Source organism: Magnolia sinica, chromosome 2 (assembly GCF_029962835.1).
Source record: "Magnolia sinica isolate HGM2019 chromosome 2, MsV1, whole genome shotgun sequence".
NCBI lineage: Eukaryota > Viridiplantae > Streptophyta > Magnoliopsida > Magnoliales > Magnoliaceae > Magnolia > Magnolia sinica.
This window is the reverse complement of record NC_080574.1, coordinates 67,122,039-67,132,257: the sequence shown is the minus strand read 5'-3', so window position 1 is coordinate 67,132,257 and position 10,219 is coordinate 67,122,039.

Genomic DNA, 10,219 nt, shown 5'->3' with positions numbered 1-10,219 from the left:
GCTCTGCAGCTATTGTGACAAACCTGGTCATATCTTAAGACAGTGTTTCAAGAAACAACGAGATAAGAGGAATTCTCTGAAACCTGCTCAAGCCTCGCAACCTCAAGCACAAGATCGAGGAGCTCATCGCATGTTCGCCTTAGATACACCCAACCCTGAGCGAGCAGACTAAGGTACGATCTTTATAAATCTTCCTTAGTAGTTATAAGGTAGCTCGTAAGGATTATAAATTTTTAAGAATGTGTAGTAATGTGACTAAAACAATTAGAAATAATTAAATTATAGATTTTAGGATAACACCCCAGATAGCTAAATTGCAATGTTAAAGTGTAAAGAATCGTTTAGGCTTATTCTTTAGGGAAGTAGGAAATTAAATAGCCGATCTCAAATGACTAAAATGATTGGAAACACGAATCGAAGGAACCATGTTTAAACGAAGTATACGCGGTTTGACGTAAATTCTAAGTCTTAATGATTACAATGGTCTCAATGCCCTGATCAAGCAGAAGATCGATATTCACTAGGACTGAGAAGGATACTAGTAGACTCACTGCCCAGCCAGGCAGAAGTTTGATGTATTGGATTCAAACCCACTATAACCGTCCTTCTGTGTTGCCTAAATAATTAAAACATGAGATTTTTGTAGTAAAATATCTGGTTACCTTAGATGGTAAGAAAGTATTCTCGATTTCATTCATTGTGGAAGAATTAAATTTCAGAATGAAATTCCTCTTTAAGGGGGGTAGATTATAACAACCGCAGTCCTAGTAGTTAGTTACAAACCCTTGAACATATAAACATACATCACATGAAAGGTAGTGAACGCTAAGAGACATGGCAGAATACATTATCCCCATTCCCATTTAAGGTAGAAGTATTGAATTTCGGGAACGAAATTCTCTTTAAGGGGGGTAGATTGTAACACTTCGTGCTTTTCTGTACTTGGGTGTTACCATGAGAACCCGACTTAGTATAAATACAATCCCAATTTATGTGAACCTTCACACTCTGACCTAGATCCATCTATCAAGTTGGTGGAGCAAGTACGAGATTCAAGATCTACCGTCCAACTGATATGTAGGAGAATCTAATTGTAGGAGTGATCATCAGATCTAGAGCTATAGATCTACCTCAAAGTCAGATGGGTGGCCTCTCTTAAGTTGATACCATAATAATTCATTTTAATGTAATGAAATTGTATATATATACCATAATACAGAGTAATTTTATAATTATTCGTAATAATACATACATTACATGAATCATTCAATCATGTATGTTATTTAAACTATATATAAAATGAATTGTACACCAACACATCATCATATTTTTATTTTATTTTATTTTATTTTATTTTATTTTTACACATGCACACACACCCCACAACACATCATCATATAATTGATGTATATTTACATTTTTAATTATATACTATTGTAGTATATATATATAAAATATACATCACTTAATATTAATTTTACTATACTATATGTGCATGTATAATCACAAAATACCTTATAAATGTTAATGATTGTAAATAAATACTTATCAATAACTATTAATGTATTATACTAAACACATATGTAAATATATTTTAATCTAAGATATTAGTTACAAATATTTATTATAATGAATATATCAGAATAGTATGTTAACTACATATAGTGCACCTGAAATATTGTTAATGATATTTATCTATAATATTTTATTAATTGATAAATGGTTATTAATATAAGGTATGTAATTTGTTAGTAATTATGCTTAAATATAAAATAATACAATAAATATATATACTTATGTGTAAGATGATACCAATATAATTGGGTAGTAGGCCTGATTAACTCACCAATTGGATGAATGGCCCTGATGGCTGGATTGGACTGCAGATCATCACCTGATTGGCTATAATTGGTACTTTAGGGCCACAATTTAGATGTTATGGCCCACCTAAGTCATGGATCCACTTCATTCATTGGACCGGGCCCTAATTTGACCTGATAAAACAGATGAACAGAGTGGATCACATCACAGACATCTCTCTGGGCCCCACCCTTGATGCACGTGTATGTGGAGTGCGTGCACTCACTGTGCACGGGACCGGGAAACCCGGTCAATCGGGTTTGACCCGACGTCTCCCAAAAATGGAGAGTTCCCTCCAGCGCCCCCGCCCGGACGGTTTTCAAAAGAAAAAAGGGCGACTGCTGTGATGGATCGTGGCCCATAATAAGGGGTCCTACGGATGATCCAAACCATCCACATCGTATAGGACACGAAGTGGACCGTCGCTGACAAATTTCATCCGCTGGATTGCTCACACATGCACGCAATATTATCCGTAAAATAAGCCTAAAAACACACCACATTCCAAAAACGGAAAGAAATTCGTTCTCTCTGCTTTCCACGCTGCCAATCCGCTTGAAAGCTTCTCCAGGGATCCCATCCATCCATTGCAAGCAATCCCATCCCTCGAAAATAGGGCGTCCCTAGCTGTAACCCGAGATTTTCACCCGCCGCAGCTGTTCAAAGCCAAACCTCTAATAGGCGTTCATTTTGTGGGTCCCACAAGTCCTTAGGGACCAATACGGTCCTCCTAAAGGTTTCAGATCGGGCAATAAGTCGTCCAACGAGAAACTCCCATGGATGAACCCATCATCTTCTCCGTTAGCTGGAAAATCCCATCAGCGCATTGTGGGGCCCATTTTCTGATCTGGGTCGTTCGAATGATGGCTGATATTACCAGTAACCAGCCCTTGTGATCGGATCACGATCTTGCAAGTTTAGGTGGCCGAAATCAGCCAAGTTTGGCAACCAGAATCTCAAACCGAGCTTGGATTAACTCCCGATTCCGTAACTAATCTCTGATTAGTTTAATTCAAGGGAATAGTCCTATAAAAGGACTGCTGTTAGGGCAACTCGTCGGAAAAAGGAAAAAAAAAAAAAGAAAAAAAAAAAAAGAAAGAAAGAAAGAAAACGAGAAAACAGAAAAGGAAGAGATCGACAGAGAGAGGGAGAGTTGCCGCACTCGCCGCGCCGCACCAGCTCGAGCTCGGGATCTGTTTTCCAGCTTTATTGCTGACCAAAGAAAGAAGAAGGGAGAAAAGAGAGGAAAGAAGAAGAGTGAAACGAGAACGTGGGAGAGGAGAGAGTGCAGTTGACTGTCGCACCACCCGACTCACTGAGTCCAGCGACCCAGGCGCTAGTCCGTCCTAGGGGCTGCTGGACGATGCAAAAATAATAATAAATAGAAGAACAAGAAGAAGAAAAGAGAGAGAGAGAGAGAGAGAGAGAGAGAGAGAGAGAGAGAGAGAGAGAGAGAGAGAGAGAGAGAGAGGAGCCGGGGGCCGCCTTGCAGATCAGCCGGGCAACGGTCTCCCTTCATCTTCCTTCTGCCAACGACTCGTTGGAGTTGCAGTTGGCTTGGATCGGAACTCAGATCCAGCCGGACTGTAACTGGGCCAGGAATGTGCTAAAAATGGCCTCCATCAGGCCATGTAAAAGCACTGGAAATGGGCCTTCACCAGGCCATGGATGGGGCTAAAAGGCGTCCCACAAACAGGGCCGTTATCTGGGCTGAAAGTCGGCCCAGAGCTGGGTCGAAATCAGCCCAGGATATGGGCTGAAAGTAACTCCAGTCCAGGCCCAGTCCAAAAATCCAGCGGGCCACACACCATGGTGGGCCTCACCTTCTACTGTGTGCCGCCAAAAAATCTAGCGGGCTACACACCATGGTGGGCCTCACTTAAAAAAAAAAAAAACAAACAAAAACACGCTGCCTATGTGCAGGCAGGCCACACTCCTTTGCAAACAGCCCCATTTTGGGCTTGTATTGGACCCAACAGCTAGGCCAAAACAAAGACCCAGTCCGGGCCTTGGTATGGGACAATTCTAGGCCCGGTCCAAGTGATATTGCTGGGCCACGGTTGATGGGCTAGGTCACCCAGGTACGGGCCCAAATAACCTTAATTATGGGCCCTTTTCAAACCCCATAAAATCCCCAATATGTTGGTAAACAAATACCTTAGAAATAATTGACTAATGCAAACTGTCCTCTAGGAAGCCACTTGCATGAAGTTGGGCCACATGATATTATCGGGAACTTGAACTAAGAACAGGACCGCAACACTTTAGGTGAGGACTCACCCTTTGAGCTTCCCACTTAAATTTACCAACCTAGACATGAACAATGTTTTAATTCCATGTAAATAGAAGCTCTAAGTTAATTTACAGTTTACTCATCTTATGTTATGAATATGTTAATATGTTGCACAATTGAATCATGTAACGTATAATTGTTGTGTCTCTTTAATGCTCTAGTAACATGAATGATTTGGTTGCCACATGTTGTAAAGTTTGCCAAGTAACCAAATGTTGTTGTTTATGACTATGTTATGGGTTGAATATAACATGTTAAAGACCTACCACCTTGCGGGCCCTATTTGACTGATACGGGCTTGGTCACACACTTGCCTTTTATTGCTTGGACCATACTTTGTCTTACATGGATTAGACCACATAATTACTCCATGCGGCTAGGACCGTTAATTTACCCTTGGTGGCCTTGATGGAACATGGGTGCCCTTTGTGGCTAGTTGGTTCTCTCTTCATTTTGGGGTGTTCAATCGTATGGTGATTTTCGGGTGGAGCGGGTGTTCGCTTAGCGATTTCCTAGCCATCTTGTGGTGTTCACATACGATATGATTTCTGAGTGAAGTAGAGTTTTGCATGTTGGGTTGCTAGCCATCTTGTGGTGTTCGATCGTGTTGTGATTTCCGGTTGGAGCATGTGTTCGCTTAGCGATTTCCCAGCCATCTTGCGGTGTTCACATACGATATGATTTTCGGATGGTCTAGAGTTTGTATGTTACTTGTCTCTTCATCTTAGGATGTTAAGTCGTCCATGATTTCCGGGTGGAGCAGGTGTTCGCTTAGTTATTTCCTAGCCATCTTGCGGTGTTCACGTACGATATGATTTCCGGGTAAAGTAGACGTCGGTATGTTGTTCTCTCTTCATCTCGCAGTGTTCAGTCATACCATGATTTCTGGGTGGAGCAGGTGTTCACTTAGCGATTTTCGAGCCATCTTACGGTGTTCACTTACGATTTGATTACTAGGTGAGGTAGAGGTTTAAAGCTTGATTTTCTAACCATTTTATGGAGTTTGTAAGGTTGATTATTTGATTATCTAGGCATATTCCCTCGTATTGCGATTGCTAATGTATTTTACTTGTGATAAGATTATGTTGATTGGCTTAATTTCTCAGTATGTGATCATAATTATGAATTACCTTGTTTAACATATCTATCCTCATGACTTGCAACCTGTATTGTATTAGGAATGATGAGTGGGCAATCTTAGAGGGTGCTCCTCACTGTGATAGCCATTGACACTATCAAACCATAACAGTTGATGCAGGTGTAGGACGAGCCGATGTGGTTCACTGGGTTGCTAGTGTAGATCGGGTAGCTGAGGAGCTAGACGAGGTCCCTGCGGCCCATATTGAGCTTCACCACTAGCAAATAGATTCCTACTTGTGTTTAATAAACTTGGTTATTTGTGATTGTATAAGTCCTGTATGTGCGCTATATTTAGAATTTCATTATGGATGGAATGTTCTTATTCAATGCATGGTTTATTCTACCTTCATTATTGTTAACTCTGATTAATGATAAATGGTTCAAATTTAAAATGGATTTTATAAGCTAACACTCGGGTTTTTGGGAAATGGGTTATATACTCGGGTCCTGAAAACACGGGGCATTACAAAGAGAGCTCCTACTCTTATACGGGAAATTGGGGGTTGAGGTTACAAGATGATGTGGCAAGTTTATGAGGTCTTATTAGTGCTAAAAGTAAAGTAAAAGGTGGTATATAGTATGGGTAGTTGATGGATGAGGCAGATAGCGTTAAGCATGCACTGGCCAAAGTGGACGAAATCTAGGCATACATTAGCTAATGAATGGATAAAGATTGTGGGTTGTATGCAATGCATGATGAATGATAAAGTGGAGTGTTGCAATTGGTTGTTTGAAGTGATGTGGCACAAAACAAGACATGCAATGGATTCATGTGTAAGATGAGGTGGACATGAGCCATAATTGGTTTCTAAGGAATGAGGAGAGGGCTAATAATGAATTTTGGGGTAGAATCCAATTTTGTCTTATAGTGCATTATCTTATATATATGTGAACGCTAGAAATCGACGCCCATGCTGATTGACGTGTCTTGGATTTTATTTTGTAGGGGTGATTAGGCTGATTCGTGGATGTTGGAGTCGTCATTAGCCAATAAATCTCAAAATCTCGCAGCTGGCTAGAACTCGCATAATATGTAAGGTTGGAGAAATTCGAAGACTCTCCTACTGTAGATTGACTCCTGATCTACGATCTGCAATTCCGGGTAAGGACCTTGTTTATAAAGAAGGAAGGTTTTAGGCACCTTCTCTACCCGTACAAATGTACGGTGGCTACTTAGTGTGGTAAGACAATCTCAAGGGATGATGAATGCTAGGGACAAGATAGGACTAGGCACACACGCAGATTTCTGATGTGGTAAGATCTAAGCTTTTGGTAAGCCACAGAGCATACGTCCAACAGTGTGTCTAGAAAGTGGATGAAATGATGCTTATGTAAAAAAAAAAGTAAAGAAAAGTGGACTAGGTCACTAGGAATTTTTGATGTGATAGGATCCGTAGTACGGCAAGTCACAGAGCATACGTTCACTAGAGATCTAGAAAAGTAGGGGGGTTGAGAAGCGAATAGATATCATGATGGTGAATGCTTATATGAGATGATTTGATTTTTGGCTTGAACTTGAATAAGCTAAAATATGGACTGAACCATGACCAATCTGGGTTAGGCTTAGGGATTGAAAAGGCTAAGAGGTAGGGCTAGGGGGTGGCTAAAAGATTAGAACTTAGAGGTTTGGGAGCTCTTTCCCTTTCCTTCCCTCTCTCTCTCTCTCTCTCTCTCTCACTCTCTCTTTCTCTCTCTCTCCCTCTTGGATGGGGATGTGTTGTTGTGAAAATGTGAAGAGGAGAAGGTTATTTATAGCCTTTTCCAATGGTCTTATAGTAAATGTGGAATTTAGGAGGGGTAAAAGATGATGTGGCAAGTTGTGAGTGGTTGAGGGGAGAGGAACGCCACATGGCGCACTCCCATTGGCTATTGGGGTTGGTAAAACAGTAAATAAGGTCGGATAGGGGGTTAAAGGTGAATTTCGGACATTAGGCCAGCTGTTGCTTAGAGGACACGCACGCCTCGCGAGCGACGGTAATTGGAGTATCACCGGCGGTAGTCAAACTACCACCGGCATAGTCAAACTATAGTTCGGGTCAGGCTCGAGCTGGGCTCAAGCGTGTGGGCCTCGTGTGGCGTCCTAGTTCGTCCGATGGTCCCTTTTTCTTATTTTCGGCTCAGATGGGTGCATTCCCGTGCCGACCTAGCTCTGATGGCTTTTAGGTTTGGGATTTCAGGTTGGTTTGTAAATTTCCTAGGGTTCAGATTTGGGCTTTGGGCTCGGGTTAGGGTTTGGATTAAGGTTTGGGGTTTGGTTTATTGATCATGGTCCAGATTTGGCTTTGTCTTTCCAAGATGTTATCCTGGGTGGGGTGTCTACAGGTGTCCCCCTTTGGCCGAGGTTGCGAGCAACCGAAGGTCAAAGCGAATGGACACCCCACCCTTTTAGTCAGAAAGGATAGTGATTTGACTCTATTGCCTGCCATTGTATCATTATCAGCTGTCTGTTTGGAAAAGAGATGACTTACACATATCATGAGGGCTGAGAAAAATGTTGTGATTGTCCCTGCGTGTTGGTGCAGCTTTACGGGTCACCAATCACAACCTTTTCCGTCGGATTGTTAATAACATTGGAGGGTAGGTCTGAAAAGTCGGGCCTCTGCGTGTTGGTGCAGCTTTACGAGGATTTTCATGCTGTTTGGTCTGTCGTTCCTTTGCTACGAAATCACCCTAGGAGTATTCAATCCATTTGATCGTCAAAGTAGTAAGCTGCCCTGCGTGTTGGTGCGGCCTTACGGGAAACTCACTACACCGACTTGGACTCGATCAAATTTTGTGAACATCCTAAACTAGGTAGGTGCAAGTAATCTTTTGTCATGCAGTTTGCTGATTCTGGTACTTTGGTTACAATGGATTATTTGTCACTTCAAGTTCGATTATTCTTTCCAGAGATAGATCTGATCATTTTTACTAGCATTCGTACGACTGTCCAGATATAGAAATCGGGCTAATCATACATGTATCATGTATGGATTCGATCATCCTTTGGGGAAACCGGGAGAGATCGAATCTTTATTTAGCTGTTTACATTGACCGTAACTGGACAATATGGAAGATTCCTCAGTGTACTGCGCGCCGCGTGCGTTTTAAAAACTTTGTTTGAAAGCTATTCCCTTTGGAACTAAACTCCTCCGGGATTTTATATATAAAAATATCCGTTCAATCTCAAGGATGGTCGTGATCGTCCGGTTTTCATTGTAAAAATTAACAGATGGCCTCCACTAATAAATTAATGGGGCTAAGGGTTTGAAATATTTTTGAATTTTTTGAAAGATCCATCCGATCTCACAGGTGGTCGAGATCGTTTGGTTTTTATTGTAAAAATCAATAGATGGCCTCCACTAATAAATTAATGGGGCATTTAATCATGATTTATTGGATTTTTGAAATTTTCTTTTTCCCTTTTTTCTTTCTTTTTTTCAGCAATTATCATTTAATTTATCGAGATTCCCCATGAGATTTTGAATTTCTCATGAGATTTTGACCTTCTCATGGGAGGAATCTTTTTCTCTCCTTTCTTATTTTTGTGTTTTTTTTTTTGCATTTTCCAGCAATTTCAAGGTACACTTTATTAAGATTTTTAATTTCTCGCGAGATTTTGAGATGGAATCATGAGGGTTTAGAGAATCTATTTCTTTTTTGCTTTTTGTCTTTTCTTAAGCTATTATCCAATGGACCAAGGGGAGATCCAGGCGTCCCATCCTATCAAAGGGGACAAGCCTGCTGCCCCATGCATTTCCAGTTAGGGGCGACAGTCGGACAGCCGCTGGCGGTAGTCCGATTATCGCCAGTCACTGGTTTTGTCCGCTGGTTCGCCGTGGGCACTGGTCCGGACGTTGCACTCCTTTTTCCTATATCATCTTCATCTTAACCGATCCAGGGACACCAATGTAACTCCCTGGAAGGTTTTGAGTAGTGATCTTGCTTCCATTGTGGACCCCACTTTGCTCCATTTCTTCTTTGATTTTTACAAGTGCCTTGATGGATGTTTTTGTGCTTACTGGAACTTTGTTGAATCACATATGGGGATTTTGTAGGAGCTATTTGTACCATTAGATCTTTCTTTTGGGCTTAAGAGGACCATGATCGGGACCTTTGATCATTTTGGCCAAAGTTCAACCGTTAGATCTTGCTGATTTGTTTTGTTTTGGGCCAAAGAGTTGGCTGGATTTTTCTATTTTTGCTTGTTTATTATTTTTATATATTTATTTTTTGTTAGAGTGAGGTGTGATAAGAAAGGGAGCCCCACTCTTTTATTTGGTTTTTGGTCTTTTCTTGTTGTTTTTTTTTAAATTTTTTTGTGATGATTTAGACCATATGATGAATGATTTAGGACCCATTTGAGCACTTTGATGGTATGGATCTTGATGGTGGGCCACCACTTGTGGAGTGGGTCACACATTCTAGCTTGATTCTTTTGATTTCATGGATGAAGTCTTTTAAATGGGCCTCAAATCATGATCCTGATTTGGTCAAACTGGACTGTACCTTATGTGGTCCCAGGAGATAATTTTGTGGTAATATGGACTTGTGGAAGTGGGCTTGGACATGTGGGCCGAGAGAATGGGCCTTAGAGAAGTAGGCTTAAGCCTTGGAAATATGGGTCGTTGAGAATGGGCCTTGATGGGCTTCGAACATTTGGGCCTTGATGGGCTTTGAACATTTGGGCCTTGATGGGCTTGGAGGAAGTGGGCCTTTGAAAGTGGGCTTGGGCCTTGGCAGCATGGACTTTGAAAATGGGCCTTGAACATTGACTTGGCCCTTTTGTCGCTTGACTTTGACTATTGACTTAGACTCTTGACTTTTGACTTTGACCGTTGACTTGTGCTTTTTTACTTGGGCTTTTTGACCTTGTGGTGAGAAGAATACTTACCTGTGAGCCTTGCTTATGCAGCATGCCTTGCCGTGGTAGGAATGAGGCTGGCC